At 36.3% G+C, this 19,843-nt stretch overlaps 1 protein-coding gene across 1 annotated transcript in view; it reads right to left on the bottom strand.

Annotated features, from left to right (window-relative positions):
- IL1RAPL2 (interleukin 1 receptor accessory protein like 2) overlaps window positions 1-19,843 on the bottom strand; it is a 972,543-nt gene that overhangs the window by 769,592 nt on the left and 183,108 nt on the right. The window lies entirely within an intron of this gene.

The following is a 19,843-nucleotide window of genomic DNA, read 5'->3' on the forward strand; positions in this document are numbered from 1 at the left end:
CAATCATTCTTTATGAAATGCAAATATTCTCTCAATTAGAGCTCCTTTCTTCTCCCCACCCTTAAAATGTTCTTCTGAAGAGCATGGCATGCAAACTATAGATGCTGAGGTACAGTATTTAATGCACTTGATTTCTTACAGGCATGTTCATAACACTGTGTTTCCTAGATTGCCAGATTCCAGAGGGCAGATGTTCTACCTCTGCTATTTCCCAGCATTATGTGTCATGAAGCACGACAAACAGGTGCTTAATCAATGCCTTAATACTTCAGAATTAGTGTACAAATTGATCATTCAAACTAGGACATGAGTGACAGCAAATGGAGACACTATTAACAAATATGTAGGGAATAGGAGTTTACCAAGACTGTTCTAGGAAAACAATGATGTTGCCCTTTTGATAAAAAGGATTCTCATTTGAAGATAGCCAGATAGGTATATTATAACCATGAGTAAGACAAGTATTTTGAGTCATTACTTTCAAACACAGATAAAGCATGTCCTTTCAAAATGACTCCAAAAGTAAATTTGGATATTGCCTCACATATAGACTGATTTCACTTTGTAGGCATTATAGTCCAGCAGGCCTCCAGTCCTACACTGGATTTTTCATTTTGGTTATTTCAATATCATACTGCAATGAACCTCTCATAGAAGTGGGTACATGTAGCTATGGGCAAATAGGGGTAACAAGTTCTTGCAGTGGACATCTGTTCACTTTTCTAAAAGTATGTAACCTGGTCATGAGTTTATCATGCATATTTGCATTTCCAGGAATGCAATAATTTTGCATTAAGGTTTTTGTTTTCAAAAACAGCTTTTGTCAATATAGGTTTAATTGGTTAAAAACAGCCCATAACATTTATTTACTATCTATTCTCTCTTTGAGATACTTTTACAAAGATATTTTATCTGATTATCCATCAATTAGTAGTTATCCTCTAAATGCTCTAGGAAAAGGTTCCAAATAAGACCTTTTGCTGTAAACAGTTACAAAGATATATTTGTTTGTCTGACGTAAGTTTGAGAATGATCACTCAAAATAAATATGTATCTCAGACCCTACTCTCCTGTGTTTGTTTGCTTTTTTTCCCTTTCCTGTAGTTGCCATAGTACCAAGGTAATGAGGGGTCACTAGGTTATAGAGATGAAAGGTGATGTCAAAGATAATTTTTCTAATATATTATGACATTTTATTGAGGTTATTTAGTAACTGGAGATTAACACATCAAGACCTCCCTATTTACAAGCCTTTCAATCATGCATCCATGAACATCTATAATAATCCTTTCTCTATTGGTTTTCTCAATCACTAAACGTGTAAGAGGTGGAAAAGCACTATGTTTTATTTTTTAAATTGTACTACTTTTTATTGGGTTAGCAATGGTTTACAACATGGTATAGAACCTTCTTACTTAAATATAGACCCATTTGATTAATTTTGCTTTTATTTTATTTCATTTCATGTTCTCAAATACATCCCTGCAGCCAATGTTGTCAAGTGTTTTGTCAATGTTGTCTTCTATGTATTTTATAGTTTCAGGTGTTAATACCAAGTATTTAATTCATTTTCAGTTAGTGTTTGTGTATACTGTGAGGTAGTGTTCTAATTCCATTCTATGGCATGTGACTGTCCTGTTTTTCCAACACCTTGTGTTGAAAAGTTTCATTCACCAATGTATACTCCTGACTCTTTTGTTATAAATTACCCATATAAACGTAGGTTTATTTCTGGGTTGTCAATACTATTCTTCTGATCTATATGTCTATTTTAAATTGCAACATAATAATGTTTTGATTACTACAGTTTTTATTATAGTGTCAAATCTGGGCTTGTGATAACACTCCTTTTATATCAGAATTGTTTTGAAAATTAGAGGTTTTTTTTTTTTTTATTGCATATGAACTTCACTAACTTTGTTCCTTTAAGAATACAACTCAGACATGAATAGAAATTGTTTTGACTCTGTGGTTGCTTTGTGTAAAGTAGTCATTTTAACATTTTGATTCCTCCTACCCATGGCCAGGGAATATCTTTCCATTTGTTTGTGTATACTTCTATTTCTTTGAACAATGTCTGATAGTTTTTTGTTGCATAGGTCTTTCACCTCCTTTGCTAAGTTTATTCCTAGTTCTTTAATTCTTTTTGATGTGACAGTAAATGATTTCTTGATTTCTTTTCTACTTTGTTGTATGCATATAAGAACACAACAGAATTTTGTATATTGATTTTGTAGCCAGCCACTTCATTGCACTAATGTGCTGTTTCTAATCATTTTTTAGTGGCAACTGTAGAATTTTTGTAAATCAAGTAGTACTCTGCAAGTAGTGATATTTGAACTTCTTTTCCAAAGTCTCCTGCTATATCCTTCAATCGCCAGATTCTTCTAGACAGGACTACCAACACTATGGTGAACAGTAGTGGTAAAAATGGACGCCTTTGTCATGTACCTGATAATAGAGAAAAAACTTGCAGTTTTTCATGATTGTGTATGATGTTAGTTGAGAGTTTGCATTATATGATCTTTATCACATTGAGTATGTACCTTCTATCATGAATTTATTGAGCTTGTATCATCAGTGGATGGCTGAATCTTGTCAAATGTTTTCACTGCAACCACTAATATGATCATATTATTTTGCCTTCCTTTTATTGATATGGTTTATTGCATTGGTTTATTTGATTATATTGAATCATCCTTGTATCCTTAGCATAAAGCAAACCTGGTCATGATGTATAACATTTTAACATATTGTTGAATTTGCTTTGGTAGGATTCTGTAGAGGATTTTTGCATCTTTATTCATTGGGCTTTATGCACAAAAGGTGATGTTTATAGTATTTTGCTATGATACTTATGTATTTGTCTGCATTTTGTATCACAGTAATGTTGGCCACATAAAATATTGGGAAGCATTCCCTCATCTTCAATTTTTGGAAGTGTTTGTAAGGGTGGGTATAATGTTTATAAAGCTTTAGTAGAACTCAGCAGTCAAATCATCTTGTCCTTGACTTTTGTTTTTAATAGAAACATTTGATTACTGTTTCCATTTCCTTGCTTGCTAATTAGTCTTTTCAAATTTTCTCTTTCTTCCATCCTCTTTAATTTTTGGAAGTGTGTATGCTTCTAAAACTTTGTCCATTTATCTTGGCTTCACAATTTATTGTCATAAAGATGTTTGTAGTGCTCTCTTATGATGTTCTGTGTTTTCCAATGACTATTATATCTTCTTCTTCATTCCTGATTCTATTTACAAGAATTTAATTACTTTTTTTTTTCTTAGTGAGCCTACCTCACCTATGTTGGTCTGTTTTATTTATTTTATCAAAGAACCAATTCTTGGATTCTTCGATCTTTCATACTGCCATTTTGATTTCAGTTTCATTTTTTACTGCTATCATTTTTATTGTTTCCTTCCTTCTGGCTGCTTTTTGGTTTTAATTGTTTTACTACTGTAAGGTTCAATTTTTCATTGAAGATCTTTCTTAATGGGGCCTGTGTTGACATATTTCCGTCTTAGCACTGCTTTTGCTGAATCACATAGGTTCTGGTTGCATGTATCATCACTTTGTTTTATTCCAGGTATTTTATTTTCTAATTTACCTATCATTTCCTCAATCCACCAATAGTTATTAACTAGCATTTTGCACCATCTCCATGCATTAGAGATTTATTTACACTTTCTTTTCATGGATAAATTCTAATTTGATATCATTATGCTCAAAGAATATGTGTCATGTGATTTCAATGTTCATGAATTTTTTGACACTAATTTTGTGAACCAACATGTAGTTGATACCTGAGCCTGTCCCATGAAGAATATTCTTTAAAGTCAAACATTTACATTAATTTAATTTCAAAGTCCAAAGCTTCTGCTAAGATACATAAATGATTATTTCATAAAAGTTTAATCTCAGAATTTTGGTTTCTTGGGCCTCCCTGGTGGTGCAAGTATTTAAGTCTCAGTACTATCAAACTATTGCCAGTTTCTACAGCACAAGTTTGATCCCTGGCTGGCCAGGAAGCAACCCACATGGTGCGGCAGACCTCTCCTGACTTGCCCACTGCTCCCTTCAGCAGTGTACTTTGGTCAACTCTGTCTGTTCTGTTCCCTACTCTGTTGCTGGTGAATCCTCTCACCCCCCACACTCTAGCCTATACCCCAGCTCTTGTATGCATAAATAAATAAATCTTTAAAAGAATGTATCTGAATCCAGGTCTCGCCTTTTTATTATACTTCCTTGTTTCTCAGCATTTCTGAACTATATTCATACATTTCAATAAGCATATTTACTTCTAGTAAATAGTAATCTTCTATTAAAAAGGGAATGTTCATATCTTTATTTCAGGAAAAGGAAGTACTCCACAGAGAGCAGCATATGCACCTGAATTTAAAATAGGACTTCAAACATGGCAGAATATCTTGCCTTTAATATTATGTGTGAATTTTTCAGAACACTGGCATTTTGAAAAATGAACTTATTATATCCTCTTTTTTAAAAGTCCACTTATTTATCAGTTTCTCTAAGTTTAACAGGAAACAGAGAAAAGTTCTAGAAAGAATCCCCACCTCATTCCCTTGTCTATATTACATGCTTTCCAAGCATATGGATCCATTTAACTTTTCATTTCCCCATCATCACTGCATGGGAAATTAAAGAAAAACCGATACCTCCTCAAGCTGTATTGTGACTCTAGTACTGAAATCAGACGAATACCTCACACACATGAGTTTAGCCTCTTAGAGTTTATGTTCAGGAAAACAGCCACTTTTCAGTAGATAAGCATTTTCTATACACATTTCCTAGAGTCTATTTAAATCTTATAATAAATTACCAGCTCGGTACCTGCATATGCATATTATAGAGCAGGGCATGCAAAACAAGATCAGATTGCTGAAAAGCATAGTTTAATCTATGGAAATTATTTCTCTTTGTTCCATGTATAACAGCATTAATTCAATAGCATTTCTAATATGGAACTGTGCTTATATAAGCAGATAAATAATTAGAAAATATATAAATCATTACTTCTTAATGTGACTACAAGATTCAATGCAATTTACAGATAAATATGAGAAATGACTACTTCTTTTTACTGAATTAAATGCAGCAATATTTCTAAGAAGAGAAATGAAGACTCCCATGTTCGTTGGCAAAGAACACAAACCATAAAGAAAGATAAATTTCATTTATCAGCAGTTTAAAATATTCTGAGTGAGGGGAAAATAACTATAAAATTAACATTTTTACTCAATTAAGAAAATAACATCTTGGGACCTCCCCGGTGGCGCATTGGGTTGTGAAGCTATCCACAGCCTCTGCAGCACAGGTTCAATTCCCGGCTGGCCAGGGAGAAACCCACAGGGCCAGGGAGGTGATCCACATGGCACAGCAGACCTCTCCTGCCTCACCTGCTGTGCCCCTCAGCAGTGTCTTCGGTCTGTCTGTTCTGCTCCCCTCTCCATCTCTGGTGAATTTTCTCACCCTCCCTCGCCTCTGATCTGTACTGCTGGTTCTTATATAAATAAATAAATCTTTTTTAAATAAAAAAGAAAAGAAAAGAACATCTTGGGCCTTCCTGGTGATGCAAGGGGTTAAGATGCAACCTATGAAACAATCTGCAGCCACTGCAGCACAAGTTCGATCCCTGGCCAGGGAGCTACCCACAAGGTGCAGCAGACCACTTCTGACTCACCGGCTGCTCCCCTCAGCAGTGTGTTTCAGTCAATCTGCCTGTTCTGTTCCCCACTCTGTTTCTGGTGTTCTTTACCCCCTATGCCTCTGGCCTGTACCCCAGTTCTTGTATGCATAAATAAATAAATCTTTAAAAAAAATAACATCTTAAAAGAAAACAACCCTGCAAGTCGACTTAAATCTCACTTTACATAGATGTTGAAGAAACTTACCAATTTTGTGTAAAATAAGAGTTTAAAATTGGTTTTAAGACCTCCTTGGTAGCACAAGGGGTTAAGCACAGCACTTTGAAGCTTTCCATAGCCCCTGCAGCATGCTTTGGATCCCAAGCCTGGGAGGTGACACACATGGCACAGCAGGCCTCTCCTGTCTCACCCACCACTCCCCTCAGCAGTATATTTCAGTCAATCCACCTGTTCTGCTGCCCACTCTGTCTCTGGTGAATCCTCTAACCCCCTGCACCTGTGGCCTGACCCCAGTTCTTGTATGCATAAATACATCTTTTAAAAAAATGGGTTTAATGGGTAGGGTGTTAAACTACTTGACATCATTAATAATCTATGCATAAAATAAGGTCATTACTGAAATAAACGAGATGCACCTTTTTGAAATATAAATTAATATAAATCATAAAAAGCCTACAAAAATCAATCATGGGATACGGAAATTGAAGACACGTTGAAGGACTGCTGATTTTGTTGGGCCTTTAAATTGGAAAACAAAAGGTGATAATTTTGTGGCAGAATTTCTTAATTGTAAGATATTGTATTTTGATAAAAATCCATTACTTCTAACAATTTATATAATGACAAAGAAGCACTCATATATCTGCAAATGTCAAGTTTTCTGATGTAACAACTACCTTCTTCTATGTAAAATTTGTCGTGAAGTTCTGTCTCCTTGCTTGGGAAAGGACTCTAAGTAGTGAATGTGGATAGTGGAAATGAAGACACAGAATTTATGGAAAAGGCGATATTCCCAGAAAATAATGAATGTAGGAAACAGTCTTACTTGTCCAGTGTTTCAACAATATAATGCATTCTAAATCAAAATAAAACGTGAGTGGTTTCTTTCCATATCTTGACCATTGTGAATACTGCTGTAATGAACACAGGTGCATATATCTCTTTTAGTTAGTGTTTCATATTCTTCAGGTAAATACCTAAGATTGGGATTACCAGGTCATATAATAGTTCTAAGTGCCCAATAACAGATAAATGGATAAAGAGGATGTGCTAGATACCCAGAAGGGAGTACTACTCAGCCATAAATCATGATTCTTGCTATTTGAGACGTAGATGTGCCTTGAGAGGATTATGTGAAGTTAAATAAGTCATAGGAGATAGACATTGTATGATTTTATTCATTCCTGGAATATCAAGAAAACAAAAAGAAAACATTAATTCTGACAACAGAAGGGTGGTAACCAGAGGGTAAGGACAAGAGTTAATAGACAATGGGGACAACTGGTTGGTAGTTTATGGTGATGAACATTTGGTGCCAGTGGTTGTGATAACCTAATGCTACCTCAAAAAAAAAAAAAAAAAGTAAGTAGAAAATTGAATGTTATCTGATTCCTAGAAGGAAGATGGTATGGCTGAGAACTCCAGAGTAGCTATGCTCAATGAGACAATGTTTTTCCTTTGAAGAAGTTCTAACCACTACCATCATCTTGAGGTTAGGACAGGTACCCATCTCTGACAAGACAGTCCTATAGGAGTTCCACTCAGTAGCTTGACATTAGAGAATGTGACCAGTTTATTGGGCTAAGATCATACATCCCCAATTCCAACATTTTCATCCATTATTTCTTCAAGGCATTTTTTAAGGAGAAACCCAATCCTGCTAATCTGAGGAGACAACTGGCATATGTGTGGCTGATCGCAATTACTTGAGAGAAGTAAAGAACAGAAGAGGGAACAGAAAATATTGTGAAAGATTTTGTGGTCTCAGGAGGTGAAAATGAAAGGAACCATACTTTTATTACCATGCAATCAATTCTCTCTAGACACAGTGCTGTGCTTTTCACCTTCTCCTAATTGGCTGCCAACTTTGTAATCCTTCTCTGCTACCTCAAAATCATTCCTTAGGTAATTCAGTCTAGATTGAGTCTGCTGTGAGTAAAGACTTTTGAAATTTTGACTATTTCTCACCATAAGTCTCTTATTTTTCTCCCACATCAGAATAATAAGACCCACACAAATCATATAAATGTGACCCAGAAAATATAAGATGATGTCAAAAAGCCAGTCATGATAGCTAAAATTATACCGCTTACAGGATGGGTCAAATAGCTACATTTACAGCAAGTAGTACTGACATAATTTGCACCAGATTTGGGAGCTTAAAGTATCTGGAAGAAATTGACTTCAGGCAAGAATTTAATGTTGTACTACCTACTGCAGAGATAATAAGTTCATTCGACAAAGACAGCTTCAAATAATTCAATAAAGAATCAACATACTACTATTGAAAGTGAAAATACCGTGGATTAAAAGAAAATAACAAAAACAAAAAACAAAGAGTCTTGGTCCACAATGATTCTTCCCACATATGCCCAACACTAGTCAATGATATGCTACAGTGAGTACTCACAGACATTTACGAAATATTTCCCATTTTTTGGAACCTTAATTCATGTTCTTCAAACATTATAGATGCTCATTATTTTTCTGTCTCTGAGTTTGTTTGCCATCGCTTCCAATAAGCATTATTGCTTGCTCAAAGACTATACTTATTTCAGCTACTTTGTTTTTGGGCATAGCGCAAGAAATTGTGCCCTGTATGCACATAGAGGACAACTGATTAAAGTTGATACCTCTGTTGCACATACTTGGTGTTTGCATTGCAAATCTGACTCAGACTTCATTCCTATATTTGTTGTGAGTTCTCTTGAAAAGCTACAGGCATTAATTTTTAAATTATGTGGATATTAAATCTTATCTGCAAATAGACACCTAAGTAGCTTAAGAAATTTTACAAAAAGATTATGTGAATGTATGTGTGTGTGTTGTGTCTATAAGCCAGTTTTATCATTCACCTGAGAAAAATGTTCAAGAACCTTATAGAAACTGCTTTTATTTTTCAACTTATGGCCAATCATTACTTTCTAATTGACCAAATTTTTCCAGCTTTATTGGGATATAATTGACACATTGTGTGAGTTTATAGTATACCACAAACTTACATTTTGTAAGTTTAAAGTATGCCATATGCTGATTTGGTACATTTATAAATTCTAATCTGATTACCACCATAATATTAGCTACCACTTCCATTCCTTTTATAATTACCATTGGTTTTTGTGGTAATTATATTTAAGATCTACTTTCCAATAAGATTCAAGCATATGGTAGAGTTATTAGCTGTAATAAATCTAATACTTTACATTAGCTCCTCAAACTTGTTTTCTCACCACTTTCCCTTATCATTGGCACCTGATAACCAACACTCTTCTGTTTCTCTGTCCTTTTCAGATTCCAAATGTAAGTAATATGGAAGAACCAAATATTTTCCAATATATTTAAATAACAGACATTAGCAACAGGAAACATTTTCACTTTAAATATACAAATAGGAAATGCAAATCCCTGACTTCTTAAATATAAAATTTCCCTAGATTTGGAAAATTTCAAGTGAAGCAAACACATGAAATTACATTATCATAATCATCAACATCTGCCTAGTAAACAAAATATAAAACGAAAGACTATGACAGTGATTCTCAAAGCATGGACCATGTGTTGAATGCCTTCAGAGGTATGCCTTCAGCTGAGTGAATTAAGGCAACCATTTATGACTTTGTCTCTACAAAGCTATTGGGCCCTCTGATGTGTGAGCAGAAGAGAGGCAACAGCTCAAAGTCTAGAACATCAGAAACATCCTTCAACATCAAGCCAAATCAAAGTACAGGTAGCAGTATTCTAGTATGATAGAGAAGAGAAATCAGTCAGCAAATTTAAAAAAAAGCTAGTATTTATCAAATACCACTTGGTGCTGTTATTTGATTAATCCATTAATTCAACTATTAATTCAACAAATACCATTTAAGTCACTGTAGCTGCCTAGAGTAAGAAAAGTATTATCTGTACCCAGCTATGTTCTCTTGCAGGATGGAGAAAGAGGGAATGCTGGCAGCTGAAACTGTGAGATAACTGGACCAAATTAGCTTTTGAGGAAAAAGGAGGACTAGAAAAACCTAAAGGAATACTTTGCTGCATTATAGTAAAAATTATGCCCCGGGCTGGAGACATAACATTATAATGAAACATGTGACCTTTATACAAGTTTGTCATCATGGCAACTTACTCCCCACCCAGAAGATAAGTACCATGGTAACACCCTTTGACCCAAAGCCTTATAACCTCACCTCGCCACAGGCCCCGGGAGAAAGCTGACTTGGAACACAAGTTTCCCCATTCTCCACTGTCATTCCATAAAGCAAACTTTGTCTGCTTTACTGAAACTGATTCTTGCATCATTCATTGGCTTTCTGATTGAAAGCCTATGTGAATGGAAATTCCCATTTAGTAGGGAGGTCAGCCACTAACATTATTACACAATGCCCTGTGCCATTATAGTTTTCCCTAGAGAGAGTAAACGTGTTAAGACAGTTATGAACCTGTCCCCAAAGAGCTTGCCTTCTAGCAGACAAGATAGACAACAAACAAAATTAAATAAGTTAATAATGTAGTATGTAAGATAGTGACATGTGTTCAGTAGAAAATAAAGCAAAAAAAGAAAATATGTACTTCCAGAATGGGACTATGCAATTTTAAATGATAAAGTCAGTTCCAAGTATCTGAGAACTTGATCTTTAAGCAACAGCTTGAAGGAAAAGAGAGAGCCAAGAATATAGTTATCTCCTAAAGAATAGAAAGGGCCATGATTCAAAATCAAGGGTAGCATCACTCAGACACTATGGGAGTGGGAGAGAGTGGAAGACAGTGACCTAGTGTTATCTGGTGGGTTAGGAAAAAACATGGGTTTCCATGCCTACCTCTTGGTGCTTTTCACATTGTATTTTAATTGTCAAGTTTCCAGCTAACCCCGCCTCCCATTAGACTCTAAGAACCCTGAGGTAAGGGTCTAGGTTTATCCAGTTGTTGGTATCCTCAATGTTAAGCACAGTAACTGACAGAAGTCCCTCAATAAACAAATGAGCAAGAATTAATTTACAAAGCAAAACTCAAATGTAAAGGGACTTAGAGACTTTCGAATTCCCCAGAAGTTCAGAAGATGAAAAAAGTAAGTGAGCACTGGAATTGCAATGGTATTTCCTCCATGAGATAAAGGCACATCAGGTTAGTGATAGGGATGGGTGTGGACAGAGATGGGGAAAGTGGTACTCTCCTTCAGCTCTATAAAGTTTGAAAAGATTTCAGGACAAGTGTCCCATTTCTCAGATGTAAGACTGAAGAATTAGGGGCTGTGACAACATAGAATATGAACATTAAGCCTGAAGAACAGGTCGCATAGAAGTATACCTCACTAGAATCCAGATTTCCTAAACTCCTTAGTATTGAAGCTATTGGTTAATGACTCCTTCCAAAAGTCTGTATCACTCTGTCAGTTCGGTAAAATCAGTGAGGCTACATAAATCTAATGACCAACTTTAAGCAAAACTTTAATTCAAAATTTAAACTGACAGAATCTTGATTCAGTGAATCTGAGAGGCAGACAATCCTCAGCTCACTAAAACAATACGAAAGAGCCTTATCAAGTAAGTGTCTTTCTCCTATAGTCATCACTTTATTTGGTTATTATCTGGTCAGAGTGCAGATTTATATTCCAACCCCTTCTATGCTTGAATATAAAAATTCTTCCTGCCAATTTTGCCGATTTCCATTTACCAGCCATTGATTTTTCTAGTATGTTTCTAAATGGAGCTTGAAATTAACATGCCTGTTCCTTTTATTCACTTTTCTCTATCCTGGCAGCATCAATAATCCATCCAAGTAGTAGACCTGATTTTCTGGTAGAGGACAAGTGTTACCATCGGAACAGTACTGCTCTGGCATTTATGGCAAGGTTAGTGAAAATTGAATTACTCCAGCGAGGAAACAAAAACATGCTCCACTGAATTTATTCTGCTAATATTCTTGTGCATGTCTTAAGTTTCTGAGAAATACTACAAAATATTCCAAAACATATTTGAGATCCTCATAAGGACAAAATAAAAATTCAAAGAAGCTTTGAATTGTAAGTAAAAACGAGGGAATGAAATTCATGTTGATATATCTCAACCCAGCTAATTAGAGAGTAGTGATTATTACTCTTACATCAATAAACAGTTTTGAAGAGTAACTCAAATTACAGGGGGAAATTATTTAAAATAATGAATGTCAAGTCTGCGTATATATACCAGGACCCATTTGATAGTATGATTTTTCTCTTTGTCAAGCCAAGCTTCCTATCATTTAAAATATTCACTTTTTCTTCCGAAATATTATACACATTCACTGGATTGTATTCTGATCTAAACAGATGAATTGCTTTGAGCACAAGTGAAAGTGATATGTGCTGCTTCCTAAAATTTTTTTTTTTTTTTAAAGATTTACCTATTTATACAAGCACTGGGTACAGTCAGAAGCGCGGGAGGGTGAGAGAATTCACCAGAGTCAGAGCAGGGAACAGAACAGGCAGACCGATGAAATACACTGCTGAGGGGAGCAGTGGGCACAGCAGGAGAGGTCTGCGCGCCATGCGGGACCCTGGTCCAGTGGCCGGGGAACAAACCGGCACTGCAGAGGCCACGGGCAGCCTCGCAGCCCAGCACTCAACCACTGCGCCACCAGGGGAGACCCTCCTATAATTTTTAAGAATGATCAAGTGATCTAACTCCTTGTTTCTTTTGTCCTTTATTTACTAACCTATGTAATTGGGGGGTTACAACATCACACTTGGACATAAGTACATTTCACTTACACACCAATGCCACTGTGCTATCAGATTTACCTTCTCTACATTCTTCTCCATGGAGTCCCAGCAGCCGCCAGAGAGTCTAAGAACTGTTTATGTTTTATCACCTTGGTCTTTCCCTCTGAAATGAAAATGGCAATGTCCTAGACAGAGACTATTCCTCTAGCGTAGACAACAATATGACAAGGATGTGACTGGAGCTGCAAACAACCTGCAGCAAGTTCTAACATCAGTCAGAAATTAATCTTTGTGGGTTTTTTCAAATATTTATTTATACAAGAACCAGGGTACAAGCCAGATGTGTGGGAGGGTGAGAGGATTCACCAGAGACAGAGCAGGGAACAGAACAGGCAGACTGACAAAATACACTGCTGAGGGGAGCAGCTGGCATGACAGGAGAGGTCTGTGCACCATGTGGGACCCTCGCCAGCTGGCTGGGATCAAACCAGCGCTGCAGAGGCTGTGGACAGCTTCACAGCACTGTGCTCAACCACCTGTGCCACCAGGAAAGTCTCAATCTTTGTTTTTATAAGCCACTGAGATGTCGGGGCTGTTTGTTACTACTGCAGTAATATTAAGTAACATTAAGTAATTTGTTACTACTGCAGTAATATTAATATTACTTCAATTAGACAAAATAGTATATATGATTTAAGGTAATGAGGCTATTACAAAACACGTGTGCATGTAAAGGTGTTTATACATACATATACATTTTTAAATTATTTAATTCAAAGTCCCCTTAATATTTCTCTACTCTCTCTAGAAGCTTGGATGTAAATTTTCTGATCTGTTGGCTTTGGGAAGTAATTAACTTTCTGCTGCTCATGTTTTATAATTTTTCTTTTGAGTTTAACTTCCATAGAAATGTGAGCATATTTTCTGCTGAAGATATGTATAAGCCATGGGTTATAATGACTTCCTCTGGCATGATTTCATAGATACTTTCCCCTGAGTGTTAAAAGTACGACTATTTTCAAACTACTTTCTATATCCACCTATTATCTCTATCTCCATTAAGGTACATTTAGAGTCCAAGTATTTCACACTGTTGTAGCTTCAATCACCGCTCCCATTTCAGGTTTGGCTATACAGTAGTCCCCCCTTATCCATGCAGTTCACGTTAATAAAACCTATGTATATTATGTTTTTCCTATATATGCATTCCTATGGTGAAGTTTGCTATCTAAATTAAATACCAATAAGGGACTAACAACAATAATAAAACAGGATGGTTATAACAAAATACTATAAAATAATTATGTAAATGTGCTTGCACATTCTCTTGCTTTCAAAGATATCTATCATATTTTATGTAATATTTTATACCAGAGTTCACCATTTGTAACTAAAATCATGGATAAGTTGGAAATAAATATATTAGTATGTAGATACATATTTTTTATCTATCATTTTGTTTGTCTGCACTAGTAGGATATTTGCATTCTGATCATTCTATAATCCTGGACACAATTTACACATGGCATTAAATTCTGCAGGGCTTGTCAACAAAAGATGCAAATTAACAATCATCTGGATGCTCACCATGAGTCCTTTTTGATATTGGCACTATGATGAATACAAAATAAAACAAAATTATGATCTCTGCCCTTAAGGAACATATAATTTCATTGAGACTATAAGTTTAACTGCCACAAAATAGTTAAAATAATTAAGGTGCACAAAAGTTTCTGTTCAGTAGGGTAATTGCCACAAGAGTCAGGCCCAGTTCTGATCTATAATGAGGATTAACTATAAGAGATGAAATCATCCACACCAATATTTTGTTAACATTTAAGATGTCTCAGTTTGCATTCTAATCACCTTTGTGTGTCTTATTTGGAATCCTTCCAAGACCTTCTTGTCCCTCTTACACAGGGGAGCTTAGAATTAGGCACATAATACCAAAAGAGATGAGAAATTTTCAAAAAAAAAAAAACCCAAAAGGACTATAATCACTTAGGATTTTAAAAAATAGAAAGGTTATTTAGAGACAAATCACCCATGGTAAAGATTAAAAAATTATTTCAGAGTTGGAAAGGATCTTAAAGGTCAACAGGACAGTCCCTTTATTGTATAGATGAATAAATTGAGAACAAAAGAAACGAAATGGCAGCACCTGGTTCTGTATTTCTACTTTTGCATCCTGAACATATTCTAACGTGACAGTGGAAAAACATATCATCTAGACAAACGTAAGAGGTCACCAGCAGGTTTTTTCTGTACTTTAAAGCAATTGTAAAAGCAAGTTCATTATAAAGGAGGAAATTTCTTAGTAGACAACCTGAGTATAACATATTTAGAAACACACTGACTTTTTTTACTAATTAGCCTGATTTAGTGAGATTTAAATGAATGGGGCCACACTTTTCCAAGGAATACTTCCTGTACTCTGTAACTTTTCAAATCATATTTATTTCCACATTGAGTATTTAAGAAGTTACATGAGTAGTTATTTAATTTGATTCATCTACATATGTTTGTCTTTTAATGATTTGAAAATCCAGTCGACATTCTAAGGAGGAAGGTCACAAAATTAGGGTAGCCTTGCAGGTTTTATTTTAAGATTTTTTATCCATATAAGAACCAGGGTACAGGCCAGAGGTGCATGAGGTGAGAGGATTCACCAGAGACAGTGGGGAATAGAACAGGCAGACTGACGAAATACACTGCTGAGGGGAGAAGCAGGCGCGACAGGAGAGGTCTGCCATGCCAGTCTTGCAGGTTTTTCACAGAGAACTCAGGACTTTTACGTTATATACAGAGAGAGACAGAAATAGCTACATACGACATATGAATTAAGAATAACAAAATAAATAGAAGACTTAATTTTCCTGTAGACAATTTTCAATCTTTTGTTAACATTAATTTATTTATGCATGCAAGAACTGGGGTTCTGGGCCTGCCCCGTGGTGCAGCGGTTGAGCGCTAGGCTGCAAAGCCACCCGCAGCCTCTGCAGCACCAGTTCAATCCCCGGCCGCCAGGCGAGGGTCCCACATGGCGCATAGCCCTCTCCTGCCGCCTGCTGCTCCCCTCAGCAGTGTACTTCGTCAGTCTGCCTGTTCTGCTCTCCGCTCTGGCTCTGGTGAATTCTCTCTCTCTCACACACACACACCTGCCCTTCTGACTGTACCCAGTGCTTGTATAAATAAATAAATAAATAAATCTTTAAAAAAAAAAAAAAAAAGAACTGGGCCAGAGGTGCGGGGTGTGGGTGTGTGTGAGAGAGGATTCACCCGAGACAGAGTGGGGAACAGAACAGGCAGACTGACTGGATCACACTGCTGAGGGGAGCAGTGGCCAAGACAAGAGAGGTGTGCTGCGCCATGTGGGTCACCTCCCTAGCCGGGAAGCGAATTCATGTTGCAGTGGCTGTGGATTGCTTCATAGTGCTGCGTCTTAACCCCTTGCTCCACCAGGGAGGCCCCTAAATTTTCAATCTTAAGAAGCCAGAAAAATGCCACTAAAGTGAGAGATCCTGAGGAAATTAGAAAGAAGATAATAATGCCACCCTAATGAATTACCCCAAGGGTCTAAACAAAAGTAACAAATGAAAATGCATTTAGTGGGGAAATATGTAGGACATCTAATAAAGGGAAGCAGGAGAAAAGCACAGAGTCTAAAGTCAGTGAAAACAGGAATTGAATCCAAGTTGCCCAATGCATGATGTGGCCTTGTGTCACTTAACTTCTGTGATTCTCATATTCCTCATTGGTACATTAGCTCCTTTCCAATAATCCAAATAAGATACCTAGTTTAAGCCCTGAAATATACTCAGCATTCAACACATGTCATTCATTGTTGTTATTTATGGCTAAATATAAGAATACATGCCAATGTCATATACTGACACCACTACTTCTCAAGCATGAATAATTATGATTTTAATACATTTTTAAATAAAAGAAGTTTTCTGAGTCCTGTACTCAAGGAGTTCCTATGTGGATAAAATGAAATAATGATGTAAAGTGCTTAGCACAGTGTCTGACATCTTATAAAGACTCAGTAAATGTGGTTTTAATTCATATGGTGACTGCTGGTTCCAGGCTTATTTGATCTCTAGCCTTATTCAGGAAAGTAATTGTGAAATCACTTTTTGTAGCGGGATATCTTATTGTAGTGGAAAAGTAAAAGCCCTAACAATTCAGGGTATGTGTTACATTGAATTTCCATGGGATGCATGTGAGATACTTTATTTGCAATAATCCCTGCTACACAGAGATGAATTAAAAAAAAAAAATAGTAGTTATACTACATCCAGTAAAGTGGTTTTATCAACAGTGTTCAAAGCTGTGCAAAGGAAAGGTGATAGAAAAAGTCTTACAGGAAAAAATGATATTGGAAGGGAAGAAACTAAACTTCACAAATACAATCTCTACACTTTTTACTGTCCTGAAAAATCTGCATTTGACTGATATTTCATAAGCCTCACTGATAAAGATTGGTTCTAGCGCCTTCTGAATTAAACTGGCCACTCATTAAATACTATAGTTTGCTTAAGAAAAAAAAAATTCTACAGGGAACCATGAAATGGCATATGAATTTTGGGGGAAGTAGCTGCTAAAAGTAACAAACTTTTACTAAAATATATTCACAATAGTTTCTCAGAGTCTTGAGTGAATGAAATTAAAGATGCATAAGAAACATCCTCAAATTAATAATTTTCATTAAAAAATTTAAATCAGCCTAAAGAAAATTAAATTGAAGTTGAAGAAAAGTTCAGTTTCCTTCAGGTCACTGATATATGAAGTAGGATATCTGATGCTAAAAGAAATTAATATATGATGTCATAGTTTCGGAGAGAAAAGACCATTCCAGATGCCTTAAGACATCAAAGAGTAAGCAAGTATGTCTGACACGAGTAGCTGGATTTATTGCATGAAAAAGGATGAGATGATGATTTCACTAGAAACTTTTCAAGGCAATAGATATATGCAGTATTCAGAATTTTGCAAGGCTTACCTGTGTATATAACCAAAAAAAGAAAAGAGCCAAATACAAAAAAAAAAATCACCATCCCTTGATTTGTGTAAAAATTAATTAGCACTGTAATTTACAGATGACTGTATCTCTTCCTTTTGCAAAGACTAATTGGAAGGGTATAGCTTCACGGGAGATCTTGAATTATTCAAATTTCTAGTGCCAGAGATGCAGCACCATGCCTCTTTTGGGACCAAATAAATACCAATTACATATGTGAGATTATGTCACAAAGTCAGATGTCTCATTGGGAACAAGTCATCAAGTTTTTTTCCTACAATCAATTGGTGAGGCTGCCAATATCTTTGGCATTAGATTTCAAACAAAATGTAATGGAAAGAATGGGTCAATTGTTTTTCCAAATGCTCCTTAAAGCAGACACAGGTACTTTAATACACTAAAGGGAGAAAGTATCTCTAATGGATAGCTTGTCCCAGCAAAATAGTTAGTATCCTCAAAATACATATATACAAATAGAACATCAGAGCTCTGCTTAAGAGAAAAGTCCAAAAGACTACACCTGGCACGTCTAGCTTATCTTCTCTATCTCACAGGGTGGCTAGTTTGTATACTACTACATCTGGGTTATTCCACTTATGTCCAGGAGGAGCTAGGAGGAAATTAATTTGACAAGAGTCTCACTCAAAATCTCTTTCTAACCAAGCTACTGGAAATAGCCTCCTAATAGGTCTCGCTACTTTTCTGGGCCTATCTACAAAACACTTTTTACATTGCAATAATTTTCCATCAGTGGCTCCCTACTGCCTTTGAGGATAGATAAGGTCTGAATTCTTTTATGTGTTATGAATTACCTTCCATTAGAAGTTCTAGCTGAAGGACATCCTCAATATATTTTCAATTTCTACTCATGACTTGGTACACATATTCACTCGCTCACTGTGGGACTTTACTACTTGTTAGTAGATAGCTAAAGTTACCTCCAAATCAGTCTCTACACCTAAAGCCTCTGCACCATCTAATCCAAGGGCCAGACTGCAAAGGATACATCTATAGCACAAACCTGATTTTCTGCCTCCCGTAGTTAAAAGTCTCCCGTTATCCACTTTCCACAAAAAAAGAGTCCAAGATCTCCTTAGCTTGGTTCACAGGACCCCTCTCATGTAACACATGGAAATCATCAACCTTTCAACTCTCATCTTTTCACCAGCACATCCACTTACCCATTGATTCAATTATGTACATTGTTGCAGTTGCTGTTATCAGGCAAGGTGAGGTGCACCCTGTACCCCCAAACCTGGACTCTCTAAATTGGTCCTACTAACCACTGCATAAAGACAAAACAAACTCTAGTGCATAGCACCTTCAATGCAAAGGAACTTTAATACAATCAGTATGCAATGGAGACACAACTGGTGTGCAACTGAGAGAAGAGAAAGAACATAGCTAAAATAGTTTTCAATTAAACACCCAAATTTATCCATCAGATCTTGGGCAAATGTCCAGCCAGGCAGGGTTAGTCCAAATCAGGGCAGCTAACACCCAAAAGCTTACCACAAGTCTAAGGCACCTTTTGGTGGGGACCCTTAAGAATGGGACAAAAAGGAGCCAGGCAAGTCTAGAAGGAAAAGAGTAAAATCAAGATAAAGGCTGCTATTCTCAACCTTCCCAGGGGTCTCTAACACATATATTTCAATGTCTCATTCCATGCCCCCCCAATCCCTGGTAACAGTCCAAGGCCAAGAAGATATGTCATATGTCTCCCTACTCCATGTGCCACTACCAATTCTTCTTGATCTCCCCTTTCTTTTCTTCTCTCATTCCTTTCTATTGTCTCCTAGCTGCTAAGCTCCACCATTCCTTGAGTGCTGCAGGGAATGTGGAACCTCCCTTTGTATGGATATCACACTGCTACATTACCAGCATCCTTCACAGTTGCGATATATGTGGAACAAGATTTAAACAAATGTAAAGTCTTATAAGAATCAATCTGTGTTGGTGGTGAGTGACTTAAATAGTAAATTTTTGTGAGGGAAAGTAGAGTGAATTAGATGCTGCTTGTTCTGCTTAACTCTTTGAACATAACTAATATAATGTTCTTTCTTTTTGTGATACAGTTTTCAGTTTTTCAGCTCCAACCAGCATTTTTACTTGGGCAGTTAGATGCATATCATACCTTTTCAAGGCCTAAAAAACATTCAATTGGTCATATTACTGATTTCTAGAATCTTCTTGAGTAGTGTTTGCAAAGCTTACACAGGGTTAGGAAACTTTTCTAATCATTAA

This window comes from Talpa occidentalis, unplaced genomic scaffold, assembly GCF_014898055.3.
Source record: "Talpa occidentalis isolate TD23 unplaced genomic scaffold, MPIMG_talOcc4v2.1 talOcc4.15, whole genome shotgun sequence".
NCBI classification, from domain to species: domain Eukaryota; kingdom Metazoa; phylum Chordata; class Mammalia; order Eulipotyphla; family Talpidae; genus Talpa; species Talpa occidentalis.